The 20733-nt window shown below is 41.1% G+C and overlaps 1 pseudogene; it reads left to right on the plus strand.

Moving 5' to 3' along the window:
* Positions 1–6276: 6276 nt before the first annotated feature.
* On the plus strand, positions 6277–6847 carry LOC147465482 (uncharacterized; annotated as a pseudogene).
* Positions 6848–20733: the final 13886 nt, after the last annotated feature.

The raw sequence follows: 20733 nt of genomic DNA on the forward strand, positions 1-20733 counted from the left end.
GTCGGCATCTTATAGCGCTGTAAAACTGAATTGTCAAGAAAGATTGAAGGAGCTCCTAATTAAAGCTACAAGCAAAGCTGAAAATAGTGCATCATGCTACAGTAAAAGCGAGCTAGACAAGAAACTCATAGGCTACCGCAAACATTCAACAAGAAGGGCAACCCTTAGTCGTAAGTTACCGTAGTGCTAGCTTAGACAAATGCAAACCAATGCAATTCGAAGCTCTACTGCAGCATTATTTTGATACACACACATACACACACACACACACGTTGTTGATCGACGATGGTTTCCTCCAATCGGACCTCGTGGATGCAATCACAGCATGAAGGCACCCCCTCTTGCAGTTTCTGCTCATTGAATAGCTCCAAGATACTCTCATTGCCCCTTGGACGGCTTTTGCTTGTTTTGCAATCGACAAATTTTGCAAGCTTTCATTTTTTTTTAATGCATTGTAACCTTTTATGATAAATAAGCCCTCATACCCACGCCCAGCTCGTCCAATCTCACGTTCCTCAGCATAATACAACGATATCCCCACTCTTGTAGCCAACATAATCAACCCCGTGTTCAACCCGTGAACTTGATGGCAAGTCGCTCTCAGACCCACCTACAAATTGCACAGCCTTGCATTGGGCATTCAAAAATTACAAAGTCTAATTCTCAAAGTACGCACGGCTAAAAGCTTCCACTCAAGGCACACAATCGAGCTTCAAAGTTTTTTGAAACCTTTTGACTTTGCACATTCTCTCAAGTCTCAATCGTTTCGAAAGCATTGCACAAGCATATTTTGCATATGTACAAAAGCATTGCATACTTCTCGTTTTATTATGCATTTTATTTTCTCCTACACTCAAGGCATGATAACAAAGCCTTGCCTTTCATTATGTCTGCCAAAACTATATACAAGAGATGTGAGAGGACTAGACACTACCCCAGTTATTTCGGGAGGTGAGAGGACTAGACACTGCCCCAGTTATTTCGGGAGGTAAGACCTTCCTCGAAAGAATCCCTTGTGGTGACATCATTCACACAATGTTATGTATGCTAAATGTCATTGTCAAGAAGAGAACCAAAGGTGAAGCTATCGTCAACAAAATATGCACAGGCTGCAGCGGTGGCAGCAACAAATCATATCAAATGATGAAGATGACTAGGAGCGAGGGGAGGTGCTACTAAGAGTAGACACTGACAGTTATAGATATGGTTATCCTTCGCCTTTCATGTTGAGAGCATGTTGAAGGGGAGGAATCCTTGAGTCTGTGTGACACCATGTCTGTTTGAGACCATGATATAATCTGTGTGACTGCCATAGTCTGTGTGACTAACCCAGTCTGTGTGATTGCTTGCCTGTGTGGCTTTGAGTCTCGACCCAGCTTGCTTCAGTATAGTCCATGCCTAAGGGGAGGATTGTTGAGATAGGCATGTTCTTCTTCAGCGACTATGGGAAACACCTCTAGATGTGCATATTCTTTGCTATTATCATTTGTCCTATGAGTTGTAATCTTCTAAGAAGGGCTACTTGGAGAGTTATGAGCCGGATACCCACTCCAGCTTTATTCATAAATAAAGCCCAAGCTATGTTGTATATACCCTATGCTAAAAGTATTACTAGCTTTTTGTGTGTTGAGTCCACTTTTCAAAAGGTGTGTAGTCTTCTCTCTCTAACTGTCTGAGCTATGGCTGCCTTCACCTTTAAGCCACCTTGAGCTTATTGCCTTCGAACCCATCACACACACACACACAAACACACACACAGGTGCGTGTGTGTGTGTTGCGGGGGGGGGGGGGGGGGGGGGGGGGGGGGGGACACTAAAAAGAGAGGAAAATGGTATAACATTTCTATCATCCAAATGTGGTAGATTGGTTATGCCATTTCCCTCTTGAATAACAGGTCTTGAGTTCAACTCTGCTTCTCGGATAGATCTTTAAGGTCTCTTATGATAGTTTCCTACGATGTTAAAATTCTCTTCTCTCCTATTCTTCTTCTTCTTCTTCTTCTTCTTCTTCTTCTTCTCCTCCTCCTTCTTCTTCTCCTTCTTCTTCTTCTTCTTCTCTCTCTCTCTCTCTCTCTCTCTCTCTCTCTCTCTCTCTCTCTCTCTCTCTCTCACACACACACACACACACACACACACGCACACACACACACACACACATTGAATTTATTTCTTGGCGAACACACCTCGATCAAACATCCATCATTTAGAGATCTCTTTTTTTTTCCTCTCTCATGTACACTCATACACTCATATACAAGCTTGATCACCACACGTTGGCCACACGCACATGCAGGCATACACTCGACTCAACAATCCAATTCTAAGGGTTTACAATCTAAGATAATCCAATCCAAATTTTTTCCTGATAAATCCAACTCATATACACGAACAAAAAATATACCCGGATTAGAGCATGCACACTCTTTTCAAAAATCACAATATATATCGTGCAACAAGATTAGTCATCAATCAAACAATGATACATGCACACAAATCATTTGCAACAAGCCAATTTCAAGGTTTACAATCCACAATTGACTTTGTCCTCTCAAAAATCAATGGATGAACAACATTGAAAAGATGCAATAACAAACACATATAGAGTAATATTAAAATGGTTGAAAGTACACATCTTAAAACTAAAACTACAATGAGATAGATATGGAGCAAAGCAAAATAGTTCAAGAAACTCATATGGGTTCACACACTTATTGCTCTAACACTAGCTTACAATGGGGAATCTAGTTGTCCTCATTGCTAGTGTTGTATTGTTGTCATTGATCGCTCCATTCGCTTGACCTTACACAGCAATGTATGTCATCCATAATTCTACCCAAGTCTCCACATGTCGCTCGAACACTGCACACTCTTGTGGGGTGCAATAACCATGTCCCCCTCAAAACATGATTGCATTGTCGGGTGGCAATAATGACAACTTGCTCAATGTCGAGTGCGGTTGAATGTGCATTTAAATCAAGCTGATACATGGCATTGAGCAGGGACATTGTGGCCTCATTGACTGCGTGGAAAGCCTCCGTGTAGCTGCATGCACTTTGTGCTGTGAATATATTATTCACCGCATCAACAATGTTAAGAATGTCATTAGCATGCACATTGTTGATGGGATCAACAAGGGGGGGGGACCATGTTGAGGGCCATGCCCGCGTTGTGTGGGTGGCTCACATTGATCACATTGTCTGTGGTTTCTCCTCGGCATGGTAAATGTGAGAATGTGAGAAGACTAAAGGAGTAACTTGTGGAAAAAAAACATATAGAAACTTGCAAATGAATGAAAGTAGTGATTCTTTGGCAATTTATAAAGAACCCTTGGTGACTTTACTTCCAAGACCATTCGCACCATGTCCTTCAAACACTTTTCAAATAAAATATAATATTTGAGAAAATCTCACTTGAAGATAAAACTTCTTCAATTAACTTGCCTTCAAACCAAGGATAGTTAAACATCCCCAACAAGATCCTCATCAAAAATTAAACTATAGTAAGAACAACAAGTACCAAGTTTTGATGTGCCATTTCATAGAGAATAAGTTCATAGAAGTAATCAATATTCAAGATTAAATTTTGGATCCACCAACGCCTTTCGTAGATGGTCTATCTCAACAAGTACTACAAGATATATGGGAACCACTCCAACACTCACAATTTCTACCATTTTTGCGTCAGAGTGAGCCGAAATTGCACCACATCCAAAATTTAATCCAATGTTAAGAACCATTAAATTTATTAAAAAAAACATTGGTTTGTGGTTGCATTTTTTACCTACTAGAAAGAAAGCAAGTGGCCTCGCCGAAAGTGGGTGGCTGCCCTTGCTTTGCTAGTAGCGACGGATATGGTTTGCATCAAACCCCAAGATTTCAAACCACTAAGATGGACTAGACCTCCATGATTCCAAGTGCCTCTCGAAATCACCCTGCTCATAATCTGGCCCGCCACCTTGTTGCTCGCTCCTTTCACTCTGAAGCTCTTCCAAAAACTCCTCAAATTCTTCGATGACTAGTTGTTCTCTCTTCTTACCTTCTGTAGGTCCATCAGCTATGGTTTTTGGGCTTGGACTTCCCTTGGCCATGCTAGGGGAATGGCATCGATGGGAGGCTGATTGATGGTGACATTTCCTCTTTTTCCCTTTCCCTAGCCTCCGTGTGTAATGCTTCAAATCCAAAAAAAATAGTGAGGACACTATACCAAACCAAACCATGATAGTTGTATAAGAAAAACATAACTTACTATTGTATTCTTCGGCTTTGTTTTTGGGGAACTCGCCATCCACATAGTCCAAGAACCATGGAGAGAATTTGTTTTCGGGAAACTCGCCATCCACATAGTCTAAGAACCATGGAGATCTCTCCATGTATCCTTATCATGGAGCTTATATATCCAATTGTTGGGATAGATCCCACTCTCCTCTCTCTCAAACTATACCCACGTGTGGCTAGGATGCTCGGGGTATGGACTACAAAGACTTGACCTAAGGGCACCCAACCGCCATCTACAAATTACAAGAGGAACAACTCCATTCCTTCTTCTTCTTGGACCAGCAATCCTTCTTGACGTGGCCCTTCTTGCCGCAGTTCCAACATTCAAGAACTGACTTTGTGCGTGACTTGCTTCGTCTTGAGCGATCACGACCCTTTTGGTTTTTGAACCTCTCCTTAGGCCTTCCTCTTGTTTCCACTAACAATGCAGCACTTGATGATTCTCCTGTGCTTCTCCTTCGTATTTCCTCACTTAGGAGAACACCCACAACATCATCAAACTTAAGAGTATTTGTACCAGAAATAGAATTACTTACAGCCATCACAAGGCTGTCCCAACTATCCGGTAGAGATGATAGTATAAGGAGAGCTCGCACTTCATCATCAAAATTGATTTTCACCGATCGAAGTTGACTTATGTTTGTGTTAAAGTCATTTAGGTGTTCTGCAACTGAACCATTATCTGTCATCTTTAGATTGAACAAGCGCTTCATAAGAAATACCTTATTGGATGCCGATGGTTTCTCGTAGAAGTCATCAAGTGACTTCATCAAGTCCTCCGTGGTCTTCATCTCCGAAACATTGAAGGCCACCGTTGACGCTAAGCTTAACCGGATTGTTCCCAGTGCCTTTCGATCAAGGACAATCCATGCTTCATCTGCCATCATTGCGGGCTTCTTTGCAAGACCGCCTAGTGGCAAATAGAGGTCCTTCTGGTAGAGATAGTCTTCAATCTGCATCTTCCAATGTTGGTAGTTTTTGCCGTTGAACTTCTCAATCTTGAGCTTCCCTTCCTCCGAAATAACTCCCACTCAATTCAAGGAATCCTTTCCTTGAGATAACTTAGCTACGAGCAAACCTTGCTCTGATACCAGTTGTTAGGAAATAAGACGTAGCTAAATAGATAATTGAGTAGATTACTAAATGGAGAGAGACAGATTTACATACACGAGATTATAGAGTAGAGAGAGAGAGAGAGAGAGAGTACACACGATATACGTGGTTCACCCAATGTGGGCTACGTCCACGGGAAAGCAGCCACTCAATGGCTTTAGTACTTCAAAACAAGAAGTAGTTTACAAAGGGATTATACCCTTCATGGAGCTCCCACCTTGCTTCACTCTCACCACCTCACACTCACCTTGTTGCATCAACTTCACACTCTGAAATGTGTGTAGAAATGGCCTCCTTTTATAGGCCAAAAGGGCTACCCTCTCTTATGAGAGGCAGCCATGTGTAGCCGCCCTTGTGCGAATAAGTCCAAATCGGACCCTCCAATCCACCCATGTGTGGCCGCCTTTGAGAAGACAAGTCCGCTTTTGAATTCGGCCACCGGCCACCGGCCATTGACTTCCGACCACCGGCCATCGGCCATTGACTACCGGCCACACCGGCCAACCGACGGTTGTTTTCCGACCACTTTTCGGCCGCCGTCCGGCCATAATATTCCGGCGAGGGAAAAAAAAGTCACGGGGGCTTCCGCCCCCGAGGCCCCTAAAGTTGCCCCTGATTCTTGGCCGTGAAAATTTTGGTTTCCGTTGAGTGATTTTCCTTCACGCACGATGACTTCTCCTCATAATGGGGGCCTTACAAATGTGCGCTTTTACCACAGAAAATTACAAGGGTAAATCAGGCTCCATACTTAACAGAAGATGTTGACCAAGACCTAGAAGGGGAGGATGTCGAAGATGAGATCCTAATGGTTGCTCTTGCGCACCCTGCATTTAATTATAGTGGATGGTCAAGAATTTCTCTTCTTTGACGACATTACCCACTCTCTTGAAATGCATCAATACAAAGCCCTCTTTGTTCTTGCAATATATGTTGGGGTTCGTGATATAGAGAACCCAAGTCAAAAGGCCGAGTTCTAAGTGGACTACTCCTCTGCTCCCCTCATCAACACGTTAGCCTTGCCAGAGGGACATAATTCCATGGATTCCCTCGTGGCGGTAGCTCTACAAACCATTGATGAGGAGAAAGATTTATAGGAGAGTGTTCCCAAGAGTAGCTTCCCTCCCCACAAACATTTCATGTGCTCGGAGTGCACTGATCTTGGCACAATTGACATAACCAACAAGAACCCTTGCGCGCACTGATGCGACACTAGTAAATACTTCATTCTTTTCAATTCTAATTGTTGTTTCTTAGAATCATAATCCGACATTGTTTCTTTGCAGTTCGCTTTGGAGATTGATCAGTTTGCCCAACAGAAAGGTGGATCTCGCATGGAGGGTGACTCAAAGGACACCGCCCTGTGACATTAGCTCCCAAGCTTCAATGAAAAGATGATTAGGGTCATCCACAACAAGTATACGGACTATGCATCAACGGAGATGTAGAAGTGTAGAGCGCTAAGCTCTGTTTTGGCAGTTTCCTATAGCCCTAAATGCCCACAAATGTATTCTTGTAAACAGAGAGGTAGCAATCCATAGTTTTGGTGATAAATGGGCCAAAAGCGTTTTAGGATATTGCGGCCTTTGTCTCAGGCAAGGATTAACAAGCAAGGAAGATATTGTGTCAGCTTTAAGGAAGATATCTTGTCAAATAGACTGCATTGCCTCACCAAGAGACAGGCCACAATTGCATGTGGCGTGTACGTGTGACTTCTTCATTGTGGAGTTCTCTGCCTCCATCTTCTCCGCCAAGCTCAAAACACCCCTACACTCCAAGCATTAGTAATGTTGTAATACTAGATATGATCCCGTACTCTAATGTTACTACGCTCACCTTTTTAGCTACCACCAATAAACATGAATTTTCAACCACTGCAAGAATGGCTTCTTGGAATAGATGCCTTTGGTCACTATCAACCAAGCGAAATTTTTTGCAATGTATCATTGGACACCATCTTTGACAATTTAAAAAAAAAAAGTGCATTCAAAAGCAAATAACACTTACTTCACAAGATTAATGTGCACCCATGCAACCTCGAACACTCTAAAGGGGATCATTTTGCAACCCTTATCTCCCCAACCCACAAACTAAATGCATGTTCAAAAAAACTCCACTCCATTCTCGGGATTGGCTAAGATCGCTATCTCCAATCCCTTACACACAAAAAAGTTCTCGGTCTCTTTCATCGCCAAATCATAGTTTGCCTTGTAATCATCTTCATTCAAAAGGTACTCTCTGCTCTCCTTGGTTGGCAAATGCTGCCTTTGTAATGGTTTCTTCTTGGTTTTTAACACGCAAGATCTTTTTTGTAACATGGATGGGACTATTTTTTATGCGTTAGAGGTTCCAATATCTTTTTTATAATGTTGTTGAGCAACGACATTATGCGTCCAAAAGAACTCTCTCAGGTAATGGAATACAATTTTTTGAAATAATTTAATGTGGATTTTTAAAAAATATTGAATAATACTAATAAATATTAGGATTAATATAAAATGCCCTTAACCAATGGGAGATATCTGCAAGAGCATGTTGCACTACAAACATTTAGTGCTCTACATACCATTGTCATGGTTGAGAGCCAACAGTTAACAGTGTCACTAGAGAAAATAAACAATCACATAGGAGAGGAGTTTTATGTTGTGGAAAAATTTATCTCTACAAAGTTCATGGTGGTGGTTGAAGGTAACATAGTCTCAAATTCAAATGGCTTGGCTACTCCTCTAGTCGACCTTACTAGCCCAAGCAATAAACAACTTTATGGGGAGCAAGAATTGCAAAACTCTACCGAGGTACGGAGAAAAAATCCTATTTTTTCTTTTTTTAACTCAATGACGAAGCCCAACACCTTGACAAAGCTTCTTTCAAAGATGGTGGAAACCAAGCAAGTGTCAAAAATTCCAAAGGTGTACAATGGTAACATGGTGTTTGAGTTTCCACTGACCTTAAGATATGGAACATAAGTATGATCCACACCAATGGACCAAACTACAAATCTCGAACATCGCATTTCTTGGAGTGTGTCACAAAAGCCATTATGTAGGTGTCCTAAAAGTGTCTCTATGAAAGTTGTCCCAAATTGGTTAATTTTGGGAGGTCAAACACGACGCATTTCAATGGTAGTATGTTAAAATTACCATGTATGGGCGATTTTTGTGATGGACTTGGAGGAAAACTTACTTGCCACTATTGTGGACAACACCCATTTGTTTGCATACATGTGATTGCTTCGTATATTATGGCATGCCATGGGATAGAAGCATGAACAGATTGATGGTACATCAAGGAAATCATCAGCATGACATAAGGGATGGTACATCCAAAGGACTCACTGATAAAACCAAAGAAATGGTTGCATGAGTCCTCAATGTAGACAGACATGTAGGTACACAAAAGGTATGAATGTGTGTGGCAAAGAAAATTGTGACAACAAATTTGATGCAAGAAGGGGACCCTCACCATGTACTTGGCGATGAGAAAGAATTTGTAAATGTTACTAAAACAATGGGCCCCTTAGTGGAAGACAATTGGTGAGGATTATTACTTGTTTGTGCATCTTATTTTAAAGTAGCTAAATTTTGTAATACAGGTTTTGCAGGTTCGTGGTAGCAACAAGACATGGGCCAACGAAGGAGAGCTTCAGTGTAGACTCTTTGTTGCGGCTAAAAAGGGATTTCATGTATGATTTTTTTCATAGAAGCAGGTTTCCCAAGCAAGGAGCAAAAGAGGAGTGGTGCTTTGTGTTCAAGATGTCTACTTTTGGGCCTACCTTTGGATTGGATTTGGTTAATTGGATGCGACGAAGCGGAACTGGTGATCTCTGACATGCTTGGGTGCAATTTGATCACACCTCGATCACACTCACTGAGTGGTGAATTGGGTGACCATGGCATGCCATGTTTACGATCCAAGGTTCGTTATTTTAGAACATATTTTTCAAGTTTGACGTATCTTTAAAAATGACTAATAATATGTATACTAATATGAATGTCTTAGTTATAGCATGCAAGATCTCCTCACTATTGCAACTTGTGAGATGAAAGAGGAGGACATGGAAGCACAAATTCTTTTGCGGTAGTGAATAAAATGAAGTTATGGAGGGGCATGGATATGAGAGAGCTGATTTCCATGGTTTTATGGACAACGAAGCTCAAGCCAACTGGAATATAGTCCGTGTTCTATGGTAGGAAAGACAACTTTCTACAACATTGAGAGCGATCTTGCCTTTTTCATTGGAAGCAAAGCATGGTGGCACACACAACAAAGTACATTGCTTCTTCATCTCAACAAACTCACAAAGACATGTGCAAAAAGTGGCGTTTAGCCCCCTTTAGAGAGGCAACTATAGCAGAGTCTTGTCTCCTTCGACAATGGTGGCACAATGGAAATTGCATGGAAAAAAACATCTCGCAATGGACTCTTGGTTGAGTTGATGGGAGATGTGTATTGCACATTGAGGGAGCATCATGACAGTAGTAGAGAGAAGTAGCAATGGGGCTAACACTCCAAGAACCAACTTGATCGAGAGTAAGCATGGAAGATGGCTTAAAGACGAGGGATTCCCAAAAAAAATCTCATTGTATGATGCATGTACTTCAAAATTGGCAAATGCAACACTAGAAAGCACGAAGGCACTTTCTTACTCTCAAGCTATACATATTGGAAAGGGTCCTTCATTAGAGAGACTCAAGGAGAGAGTTTCCTCTAGTCCAACACAAGTGATAAGAGTAGAAAATGAGGCTACATCTAGAACACCCATGTACAAGGCTCGTGCTCATCTTCAAGGAGACAAAGAAACCGTTTGGCAAAAGCGAGGACCATTGATTGTGATTGATGTTGAGGATGAATTGACACATAGACCAGAGTACAATGCAAAAACATGTGACCGCACATCACGTGGAAGGCCTAGGAAGATCATTTTCAGGGAGGACTCAGGGACAGTAGATGGGAGTGAGAATTCTAAAGACAAGGCAAAGGTTTGTGTTTTGGAACAAAAGGTCAATAAAGCTATGTGGGCAATTAGAAGAACTCCAATTAATAGCCGTGTAACATGTAGTGGCACCCCCAGTGCTGGGAAAAGATGTGGACAAAATATAGGTGCATGTAGTAAAGGGACTCCTGCACCTTCTTTTGAGGGGTATAGAAAAAATCCAAATGGTCTACTCATGTAATGGTTTTGGTTCTGTACCAACCATGTTATTCATTGTTATGTGGTGGATCATAATATAGATCCCAAGACCATCTCCTCCACCAACAGTTTGGCTAGTTGATCTTGGAACAAATCTTACAGATGAAGAACTTGAGATATTTCTTGACGAAGGATTTCAAGTGGAGTCAATTGAAAAAGAACAAATGGTTGCAACACCAATGCAGACTCCTCCCAGGGGTGGAGATGACTCCTCTACCGCTTCAACAAAAGTATGTAGTAGTGGTTCAATACTAAGAAATGGCATAAGAGTCAAATTTCATACTTCTAGTTCACAGGAGACAACAAAGAAAATTGGTTTGGCTCTTTGTTTAAATGCTAAGGTGATTGAGGAGAAATCCATTATAGACAATGTACATGAAGTCTTCAAAGTGGAGTCTCATGCAGGAGACGACACGTGGGGGTGTCTGAGGTGCACATCAAGGATGAGCCCTATTGCACATAACCTGATTTCACTAACATAGAGACCAAGAAGAAACCTTATTTGGCTTGTAAGTACTTGTACTTCATTCTCTTTAGAGTTCTTGGATTGAGCCAAAATGAAAACATGTTCATACATAAGCATGTGCTAGGCAAAGTTCATGTCTAAAATGCTCTTAGCCGTGAACGCACAATCCCAACCTAGATCAAAAAGCCCCATGTTTGGATAATTTTGTGACACCTATTCCACCATGTTTTGAATCTGGTGAAGTTGATTTGGATTGTTTTGATATTGGACCACTCGCAAAGACTTCTTGAATTATCTTAGTTTGATATCATTCTATCTCTCCACTTGTTAGGATTAATCTTGGTGCAAAATGAATTAGGCATATACTTGTCCTTGTGTGTGTGTGTGTTTGAAAGAGAGAGAGAGAGATCACAATCTGTGATCGTGTTGTGTTAAATATTTGAAAGAGTGTGTATGTGTTTAATGTTTAGAGTGTGTTTTGTTCCTTGATATATGTGTGCTCACCAAGAAAAGAAATATGTGAGAGAGATACAGAGGAGAGAGAAGAAAAAGAGGGAGATTTGTGAATGATGGATGTTTGATCATCGAGGTGTGTTTGTCAAGGGAAAAATTCAGAGAGAGAGAGAGAGAGAGTACATGTGTATGAGTGTACATGAGTGAGACAGAGAATATCCTTGGTTGTAGCATTATCCTCTCAACATAGATTATGATGTTTGAAAGAGTGTGTGTGTGTGTGTGTGTGCGCGCGCGCGCGCGCGTGCAATGATCCGAGTCAAATTATGAGCTTGTATGACATGAAAGAGGCAAAAAAAAGAGGGAGATTTTAAAATGATGGATGTTTGATTGAAGTGTGTTTGCCAAGGAAACAATTGTGTGTGTATGTGTTTCAATAACACTATAATAAATACATCAAAGAATCCTTTCAGATTACAAAAGACACTAGAAACTATGTCAATGAAAGGAGGTATAATTCCCATTCATAGTACAAAACAATATTTATACACAAGTGCTAAAATCAAGAGCAAGAAGATATAATAGTCCGCATCTTCTAGCCAAGGAACTTTGAAAACTATAGTCACCTAAGATTGAGTTGGAGTAGCTAACTCCACAATAGCCTGCTTATCCTTACCATTTGCCATGGATTTGACACTTAACACTACACTTTTGCAAGTAAAATCCTCACAGTCCTAATGTACAAACACTTCTCCCAAATACACACACCACCAATGCTAAGTGAGCATGTAAAACTCACCTTTTTATAGGGTTTGGAGCAAGTGGCCACCTTCCTTTCTAGCCGTATGGCAGGCCCGGCTTTAAGAAGGGGAGAGATGGTGTAACAGCGTCGCCATGTACAGAGAGAGAAAGAGGGGATTGAGAGAGAGAGAGAGAGAGAGAGAGAGAGAGAGAGAGAGAGAGAGCACTTAAGAGCGCAATATCGCAGACCTTTCATGAGGGAGCCACCTCTCTATTAAGCAGAAGATGACTTCATTTACAGAGCTGGGTAACCCGCCCATAACCCATTTAGTATCTAAGGGTTAGGTACCATCAAGGTACTACCTTACAAAAAAAAATTATGTTGTGAATTTAAACGAGTTATTCACTAAGGTACCCCAAGCCAACAGTCCGAACATAAATATACTAGGGAAATAGCAACACGCTATACACAGCCATATGTGTGTGTGTGTGTGTGTGGCATGCGTACTAGTACCAGTACCAGTATATACAATACCAGTACAACTCCAGTATTACTAGTACTAGTATAGCAATATAGTAGTATAGCAATATCAGTACCAATAGTGTATAGTGCCAATATTAGTATCAATATATTCTTGTAGTACTAGTAAGTACAAGTACCAGTACCAGTACTACCAGTCTAGTATAGTAGTATAGCCGTATCAATATCAGTACCAATACTCCATGTGTGTGTGTGTGTGTGTGAGAGAGAGAGAGAGAGACGACGAGGCCGAGGGAGTCTCAAGAGAGAGAAATAAGGAGAACATCCTCAACTATGGATGATTGAGAGAGGAAACGAATCTCTTTGGAATCTTCTCGACAGATTTCAAAAAGGTGCTCACCAAAAAAATATTCCCCACAACGCTGGACTTTGTGGTTTTTACTACACCAGCTATGGTGGACAAAGCTTTGGGAAGACTTGTATAGGCTTATCACAATCCAAATGGTTACATTTTACTACTTGATTAGAGTATCTTTATCCCTATTTATCTTATGGTTTGTTTTGGGATTTTCGCCCATGATCTCATTCTCTTTCAAAAAAAAATCCATATCTTTTGTACATGGACCTATGGTGGATTTTATGTAATGCAGAGTGTCAAAACCCCACTTTATTGCAAACACACACACACACACACAAAAATACTGAAAGAAGGAGAGGGAATCTTTTTAGAATCTACTTGCTTGATTCCAAAAAGTGCTCGCAAAAAGTATCCCCCATGTGGAGGTGGCTCAGTTTAAGTTGATTGCCTCTACAACAGTCAAAAGCATGATGCCCATCAAAATAACTAGAAAAGCACAAATCACGCGAGAGAGAGAGAGAGAGAGAGAGAGAGAGAGAGAGAGAGAGAGAGAGAGAGAGAGAGAGAGAGAGAGAGCTAGAAGACATGCGCATCTCAAAAACTTGAGTGCTATGCATGCAAGCGAGGGAGAGGATAAGAAGAGAAGATGAGTGACATGAGCACAAAGTACAATCTCCCCCCACCCCCCCACAAAGCAATACTCTTCCTTCTATACATATTTAATATATAGATGAAAAGACCATATCAAATAGATACAATGCACTTTGCTTCCAAATAGGAACTATCCATAAACTCTACTTACATCAAAAGTATAATTGCTCTAGTAATAATCGGTGCATGCCGTCTGCATAAATACTTTAAGCCATCTTCAAAGCGTCCAATGTGACACATTGATCTGTTGATCCACATCACCATATCATCTGACCATAAAAATTATATAATCTTCATTTCATTGTCAATAAAATATAATCCAAATAAACCACAATTATTCAAATATCCATTTTCTTTACATACCTTGAGTTAAAAAGTAAGTGTCCTCAATTATTACCAAAATCAAACTAATGACAGTGGTCACCAACCACTCATGGAATGGCCTAATAATTGGTGTTGCCTAAACAAAAAAACTCTACAGCAATGTCATGCTAAACTGGCATTCTTTGCCGCACCTTTTGTCTATGATAACTTTTATTGCCCTTAGTGGCTTTTCTTGGAAATGTTGTAATTCTTTTCGTGGATGGTTGGGCTCCTGCACAATGATTGTTGTGAGGAACTTGTAATGACACTATGTTTTACAAATTTAATTTTTCCACACACAATTGTGAGTATGACAAAAAAAAGAGATTTTAAGATCTATAAGGTCCTCCATGCTTGTCGAAAACAACTAGAAACCTTTTTTTTGCAGAACTTACAATTGTGACAGTAGTATATGAATCATTAAACTAAAAAAATTACATCATAATCCATGCTCTAAAAGATCCAGGGCATCATAGCATCCCACACACACATCACCACAAGTAAGACCAATAGTACAGAAGCGACCATAGGGTTTTACAAGGAGCCCCCAAACCCTTATACAAATCAAGTAGCAAGCACCAAAATATCACCAACCAAGCCCAGATACTTGCAAGGAGGATGCCACGATGATGAGCAATCTCACATCCCAACCCAACATGCCCTTCATGCAGAATCGACACGATCAAGAAATCCAACAAAGGGGCAGGAGCCAACGTCCCCATCACCTGTCACACAGGACCCCCCGAGTTGCACCAAAGCTTCACTACTGCCACCAGTAGTCGCCTTGCCTCAAGAGGACTAGGTGTTGGCAGTCAAACCAGACGGGTGCCCTACTAGTTGACCCCTTCTTCATGAGCTCTAAAATTTTGAATAGCCATCATTATTTTTGCGAGAAGCCTTGTAATTATGAGAAAGCCTCTTATCTTAATCAAATATTTCATGAGTCTGTCTACACAAATGTGAGTTGTAAAGTTCATTTGGTATGAGCCTTGTAAAGCTAGCCATTGGCCAAGAATCCCTAGGTATAAAGTTTATCTTTGTAAGTGAGAAAGGGACATTATCATCTTTGAAGGTTTTTGAGTTCGAGCGTACGCCTGAGAGCAGCTATTCTTACATGCCTTGTAATCGTCATATCTTGAGCTCTGGTAATCACATTTTGATCTCAAAACTTGCAGCATGTTCCTTGTCTACTTCTTTTTCATTCAAGTGTAATCAGTGTCAATTCTGTTGTGGTTTGCGATAATGTGTTAGCAAGATAAATTGTCTATTTTAAGTGAATTAATGGTTGTTTTTTGAGGTTTTGACCATAAGAGAGTATTCTTGGGGTGATCCTTCTGTATGTTTTGTTGGAGTTTTTAGGACCTTGATCATGATGGATTGTGATTTAGGTACCTCATCAAAATGATACCAAACTTGTTAAGATTGTGCCCTTAGGTGTCTTAGACCTCCTCCTAAAGTTTCATAGCATTTGGACTTTGTTTGAGTGCCAAAATAGCATGATGACCTGGTGTGGTGACATAGGACATAAGCAATTTTCTAGGTTTGAGAGTGATAGGCTTGCTAGTGCATTAGATGATGTCATTCCACAAGTTCACTTGGAGAGATCTCATACCTATATGGTTGAGGGATTCGAAAATGTGAGTTTTAAGGAGGACCCCAAAATGGGAGTTGGACCATCTCATTCAGCACCAACCATGAAACCTTTTCACTTACAGTTTGAAAATGAGCAGGGTGCCAAGCTTTACAGAGATGGTATGGATCGTTATTGCATTAAAATAGAAGAGAGACCTAGTGAGCTCAAGCTCATAGTACATGTCTGTAGTTGTGCATAATCCCTTTATTATGGATATATGGGGATTAACAAGCACAAAGAAAAAGGTTGATGTAGAGCCTGAGGAGAAGCTGCCAGAGCTAGACATTCCTAATGCCAGGCTTAGACAAGTAAATGTGGCTACTCACATCAGCACTGACAATACACATGTGGCTACTCACGTTAGCAACGACAATACACATGTGGGTTTATATAAGCATGATAATGGAGAGCAAATTCTCTATTACCGGTGTGATGAGCCCAATGTGAGGGAGTTAACGGAGCAAAAATGCTTGTATGTATTTATGTATGAAGTGGAGAGAGATACGTAGAAGAAATGTATGGTCGAAGATATTCGGCGGTGAGCCGTAACGGGCTTGAGGGATATACATACTTTGGGGGACCACTCCATCAACACTATGTTACCCCTAGCATGCACAGACCTACTGTCTCAGAAACAACACGGCCGAAAACAAACGAGAGTGAGACCTTTGAGAAAACGAGTAGAAGATTCTTTTAGCCGACCATATGTTTCTAAGCCACGATCGATGGGATACTTAAGTTCAAGGGTTCCTATGTCCACACATCAAGGTAGCGATATTCCAGACACGATTTTTAGCACAAGATTTCCTCATATTAGAACCAGGGGTAGAGAAGCATGACCAAAGGAAAGGGTAATTGACCAAACTTCATCGAGAGTACCTATCAGTGGTATGAGATGAGAGGTGAAATGGTAGGAGAACCTAGAATGATGAGAATGGTAGTAGAAACTCAAAAAATGCAACCTTTTCAAGTAGCTAAATGTGTGCCGAAGAAGTATAGCGGATCGAGAGATCCATACACACATGTTTCCATATTTAAGCAAGTCTTAAGGAGAGAAAAAGTCACGGATTTCCATATGCAGTATCAAGGCTTTGGGTTGACATTGGAAGGGATGGTGGTTCCAACCACTAAACACTAGATATTTCTTGAATATTGATCAACTCTTGCTAGAGTTTGCCGAGGAATTCTTTAAGAGGGGAATCAAGCACAACACGGTTTCACAAATCTATGCTTTTAAACAAAAGGAAAATGAAAAGGTGAAAGAAGCTTCACTTCGCTTCAAGCAATACATCGAAAGATGTCCATTGCGATTACCACAGGATGAGTGCTTATCGGCTCTCTTTATAGAAGGTCTTAGAAACGAAACTCTAAAAAAGGACTTACACCTGAAAGCATGCACCACATTTGAACAAGTCACTAGGTAAGCGTTGTATCTAGTCAATAGCTACAAGACATATGGGGAGGTAATTGAGGATGTAGAAACAAACACTAGCAATGCCTCTTCTATAGCCAACGAGTCAACTACAAAACGTAGTGCTCCTACTCCAATCACACAAAATGTGAATCGTCATTGAAGAGGTGATACACATAATGAATCAAATGGACCGACATAATCCCAATATGAGGCCATAATAGCTACAAGCCGTCATTGCTCCACGAGTGTTGAAGTGGTGTGCCATCAAGTTAGAAGTACACCAATCACAATACTAATGAATGATTTTATAACCGAAATTATGTGAGGGAAAGACCATGTGGACCTCCAATGGTGCAACGATTTCCACCACCTCCGAGGTACCATATTGGACCCAATAACGCAACACAAGGAGGAGACAACTGCAACCTGTGTTGAGAAAACAACCACCTTTGCCTCATGACAACAAGGCCATTGTGTGGTACGAATAGCCAATCGAGTCACTCATAAGTTAGCCAATGTTGCCACCAACAGCTTACTATGAGGAGCCTACAGACACCCATGTGAGAGAATTGAGGGCGTAGCTTATGCTAATGAGGATAGTCCATTTTTGGCTAGCACCAACAAAGCTACCGAACCATCATATGTGGCTCAAAATTCTAGGAATCCAATTCACGATGAATGAAAATTGAACTTCAAAACCCTTGCCAAAATTGCAAAAGTTTCTAAGTCTAAGATTTTTTTTTCAAAAAATGGCAACCAATGATCCAAATTCAAAAGGAAGTTGACCATAGCATCACCAAACCATGCTTTACCAGAGAGTATCATCATAAGTTCAATAAGTGTTCCAACATGGATCGTGATCCATGACCCCCGAGTCAAAATTGACTTGTAACCTCATAACCTAGTGCATGTAGTTGTCCTAGATGCACTGGTGAAGTTTGGTCAAATTTGGACTTGATAAGTTATGCTCATTTTTCAGTTTATTGTCAAATTTGTGTTTTTTCGACTTTCTCGACAACTTTTTAACCAACTTCTGGAACTAATTACATGCAAATCTATTGACATAATGCCTTATAGACAACCAAGGAAGCAGTGAGAAGCTCCCCCCTTCCAGGTGGTGGAGATATCATCAAATGAGAAAGCCCACATATCTGAAGAGGAGCTGGCAAAAATACTAGCAAATGTCTTTATTGGATGATTTGAGGCTGCGGATGGCACAAGGTGAAAACCACTATTTTCCCAAAGGAGCTATGAATGTTGCACCAACAACAACAAGAAGTTATTGAAATGTCCACGTGTCTCCAGATGGACACTTTCTTCACACTTCAGCCATGGGGATCAGATTTTCAGAGAGCACATGAGCTGATGAGCTCAATTTATATAATAGTGAGGCCACCTTGACCTACAAAGATGGAGAGATAGTAAAGGTTTGGATCACCTCTTATCTGATCAACCAAGCTTTACATGTACCATCAAGAAACCATAAACCGTTGCTCAAGACAATGGCCACAGATAAAGGCAAAGATGGAGGGATAGCAAAGGTTTGGATAACGTCTTATCTGATCAACCAAGCTTTACATCTACCATCAAGAAACCATAACCCGTTGCTCAAGACAAAGGCCACAAATAATGACAAAGCCAAGGTACATAGAGCCTAATCTACACATTGCAATAGTAATGGCCATGGGGCTTTCAAAGCAAAGGGTGGTTCGTTACTTCTATTCTAAAAAACATAATCGACGCAAACCTCAAGAGGAGTGAGCGGAACAGACTTACATGAACGGAGGGCTAGTGCTGACTAGGATTGCCTATCAAGCACTTGGAATGATAGACTAATTGCTATAAGTAGAGTCTCAATTGGAAGCACAAGTCAAAGCATGTTGTCCGACCAGTGGTAGTACCCTCTTTTGTGCATATAACAAAGAAACAAGATGACAAAGTTCTCGAAGATGGACATCTGATAGCGAAGAGATGGAAACCAACATTAGTGAACTTGAATCTTTGGATGATTCCTCTAGGTTTAATAGCAAAGAAATGGATGACAAGGAGCCAGCAAGGGAGGAGACGGGGTGGAGCCTCTTGAACTCCACTCAAAAATTGTGCCACCGCTCTCCACCAAACCAACCACTCCTCCTATTAAAGAGTCACAAGGTGCAATTGAGATGCAAAACAATGGTCAAAAACCACCACCTTCGGAGTAGCAAGTCAATGAGGACAAAGAGATAGAGGCAACTAAGGAAACCACAACCTCTCAACAACAAATTCCCACAGAGATACAAGAACACAGCCAAGTGAAAGATTCTGGAAGGACGGAGCAGGCTCCCCGAACTGATAAAAAACAAGAGCAAGAGAAGCCTAATGAAGTGCCAAAAGTCAAAGATCTAGAAGTTGACACCTTGCGCAAACCAAACACTTCAAAAAGAGAACCGAAACCGGTGTCCCCACGTACAAGAGAAATTATCAAAGGTCTCCGGAGGTAAACTCATCTAGTCGTTTGACATTGAAGTATATCTAGAGCGTATAAAGCTACAATTCCAATGTCAAAAGGCTATTAGTAGCTTGCGAGAGATGGACCTAGCAGATGCAAAAGAGGAAGTATTGAAAGTGAGAGGAATAAATGATCAAGCTACTATAAATGGAGATGCAGGAGCTCCTAAGCAGACAAGCACATTCACAGGCTGAACTAGAAAAAGAAAGGAAAGATTTCGCTTACTATTATCAAGAAGCTCAAAATTACAATGAAGTAAACAACCAACTACAAGAGAATCAACAACGGTTGGAAGAGGCGCTTGAAAGAGAACGGCAAAAGGATATGAGCTTGGAGAATCTTATGGTGTAGTGAAGAACTCACACGGCTTCTAGCAATGCAAGACACACCAACCCCATCTTCAACTTCATCGACTCCAACAACTACTTCAAAAGAAAAATATGATCGAGAGGCCCTGACTGCAGGACATAGATCTATCCAATCCCAAAAGGATGAAGAAATCAAGCAACTTCAGGAGCAACTGGCCGCACCACAGGAATAATTAGATGCCCAGAGAGTAGCACATGCCTTAGAGCTACAAAAGAAAGACATGGCAATCAGTGCCATTCAAGCTCAAACAGTAGTGCCTACTATTACACCAATCACATAAAAAATAGAGCACACATGGGTAGACCCACCTCCAGTAGAACTGCCAAGTACTTCTACTCAGGCAGTTTACACAATTTTGAAGCCCCTGAAGACACGACAAGAGATGCTTGGGATGAGATAAAGTAATGGATTGCAAAGGTGTAGGATGAAATCCTGGGATAGCTTCCATACTGGCGAAGCAAACAGCCTGTAGTGTTGAATTATCATGTCCCCACCAAGCCGGCAAACAACTTCGCTACCTTAGAAAAGTACATGGTGAACACCTTACAAGGGATCATCACTCAGATGAGAGATGTCCCAGATTTTTTATATCAAATGCTGGTGAAGATTTCAAGAATTCTCATCACCTGCATCACAACGTTTGAAGACATTGAATCAACGGAACACCCGTGGCAAGTGTTCCTGGAAGGCACCAGCGGCTTGTGCTAGAACCTAGAAAACATAAATTCCAAGCCATGATGTG

The sequence above is a fragment of the Adiantum capillus-veneris genome, chromosome 1 (assembly GCF_014529385.1).
Source record: "Adiantum capillus-veneris isolate H3 chromosome 1, ASM1452938v2, whole genome shotgun sequence".
Taxonomy (NCBI): Eukaryota; Viridiplantae; Streptophyta; class Polypodiopsida; order Polypodiales; family Pteridaceae; genus Adiantum; species Adiantum capillus-veneris.